Source organism: Temnothorax curvispinosus, unplaced genomic scaffold, assembly GCF_003070985.1.
Source record: "Temnothorax curvispinosus isolate PA1 unplaced genomic scaffold, ASM307098v1 QBEX01006738.1, whole genome shotgun sequence".
In the NCBI taxonomy this organism is placed as follows: Eukaryota; Metazoa; Arthropoda; class Insecta; order Hymenoptera; family Formicidae; genus Temnothorax; species Temnothorax curvispinosus.
The window spans coordinates 1,484,910-1,487,309 of NW_020216518.1; the positions used below are offsets into that span (position 1 = coordinate 1,484,910).

Sequence of the window (2,400 nt, forward strand, 5' to 3'; positions counted from 1 at the left end):
TACTTATCATTGTACAGTAATTGTGTCAATTCCTTGTTCTCCTATCTCTATTCTAATTTGTCCTCCATAAAATATACTAAAAATTGTGGAGAGTGCAATTATATTTATTATAATTGAACTTCTTTTTCGTGAAATTTAAAAATATGTATAGTTAGACAATAGAAAATAGAAATAGTATCTTTTTTATCTTGTAAAATTTAAAATCAATTTTTTTAAACAAAAATATCGAGAGAATTGTATTTTGTTCCTCAAATTACAAAAGTTCAATGTTTGAATACGTAAAATCGTATTTAAGCGATCTAAAACAAATACGAGATCAACTCGGCGATTATAATGTCCTCTACATGCGACACAGTGTCAGGCCTTTGTCAATGCATCAAAGTCACGGAGTTCTGTCTCCTGAGAGGATGTGAATCATTCGCGTCGACGAGCAAAATCGTGAATTATCACGCCGCGACGTGGCCGCAGTCTCGTCCGTAATGTGATATTGCTTGAGAACAAACATATTTACCGCGAACAAAATGACACATCGCGTTGTGCGCAGGATACATGACATACCAGATACAGCGAGGTGATACGGAAATGCAATATTGTTTTTCTCACGGCACAACATGTGCAAAGTGCACTGGCGTGCCGTGCTATTTACCGTAGAGTGTAGAAAACCGAATGCCGAATAAAGCACATGATAGAACTACGATGTTTGCCGAGACGCCGGCTAGCGTATTTCTGCCGCAATATTTTTAGAAGAAAACTCGCTGCCGTGCAAGACAAGATACGAAAAATAGTAAAAGTTTTAATAAAAGCGATACAGTGCTGGATAAGCACGAGAATACAGAAGAAAATGAACTTGAATTTGTTCGCTTCCACTATTTCTGATGAATTTTATACTTATTTCATCACATATGAATAATTTTATCGTGTTCTTTTTACATTTTTCATCACAAAACTCGTGGAGTATATCTTTAGTATTTTCTCGATGTGGCATCCTCTGATCCTCTCGTTATTATCCATGTTTTCTAAATTTTTTTTCTTTGTCTCTGATTATTCTTTTTAACAATTTATCGTGTGGCTTCAATGAATTGGTAGTAGAAGAAATTTAGACGGATTCTGCCGTGTGAACAGCCATAAAAGCGAATTGCCACTCGCAGTATCTATGGTCTTGTTCGACGCTTTCTACTATACGAGGTCGCCGACTGTAGTACCTTCGTCAATATCGAGAAAGTGTTTCTTCCCTTTTTCTACGCGCGACAAGCATAAACTATTGCCGTTCGTTTAAGCTGGTGGTGCACTGTTCTCACTGACCTTCCCATTTTAACTTGCCTTCAATCTTGCCTTCATTCTTGTAGATAAAAGTATCAATTATAAGTAGTGCTCGTTCAATTTTGAAAATTGTTTCCAATATCTCTCTCAAAAAAAGAAAAGAACGTTTGTTCCTCATTTCGGGATTGCATTAAATTAACACAAAGGTGATGTGCAAAGAGCCAACGTGGTTTTTAATGAGTATATATTATTTCTCGTGATAATAAAAGAATATAAAAAAATTTGTTTCTCTTTTAATTTTCCTCAACTTTATCGATGCTTAACTTTAAAAAATTATGTAAATTATGTATATTACATCCGCGCAATAAACATGTGAATATGAAAGTTTAATGAAGCGCTGGAGCATTTTTACTTCATTATGTTTATATCTCCCAATATCCAAGTAAATTATGCAAAAGTATCTAAAGTAGGTACTGTGAGCTAGAATGCAAAATATACCCCGAAAACAAGAGATTTTTCCAAGTAAGAACATAAATTATTTCTTTCATTAAGAGAAGCTCACTTTCTACCTCGTGCGTATTCTAAAAGCTGACTTCGACTGCATGAAGTATCTCTGTGAAATTGCGACGATATTTCACACTCTTGCTTTTCAATTTGAACAAACTGCCCCGAAAGAGAAAAAACTTCGACTATTCAAAATAACGAATTTAGATAAGAAGTTCTATACAATTTCTATGAGTAGTATTACGTAATAAATAACATATGTATTTTTCTGAACAAATTTCCAATTTGCTAAACTTTCACATTCTCTCTTAATTTTACATTCTCGAATGCACGACTTATAAAATTAATTTAAAATTTTTTTCAATTTTAACCTTCCTTTCGAATGACCAAATATGAAATTGTGGTGTTCATGTATTTTTATCTATATATTATGTAATTTATTAAGTAGTTTAATTATATCCGACTTAAGAAATGAAATTTAACTTCGCGATCGCGAAATTTTAATTTTGTATTAAACGTCATTTAATTTGCAGTATTTGTATTTTTAAAATATTAATTATGTTTAGTCCCTACCCACTCGTATTTCTTATATATTTTCCCTGTCTATCCGTATTTTTATTCCCTATTATTTATCCC

The 2,400-nt window shown here is 32.9% G+C and overlaps 1 protein-coding gene across 1 annotated transcript in view; it reads right to left on the minus strand.

The window, feature by feature from the left end:
* LOC112456291 (delta(14)-sterol reductase) overlaps positions 1 to 2,400 on the minus strand; it is a 68,990-nt gene that overhangs the window by 63,113 nt on the left and 3,477 nt on the right. The gene's annotated exons all lie outside the window — the stretch shown is intronic.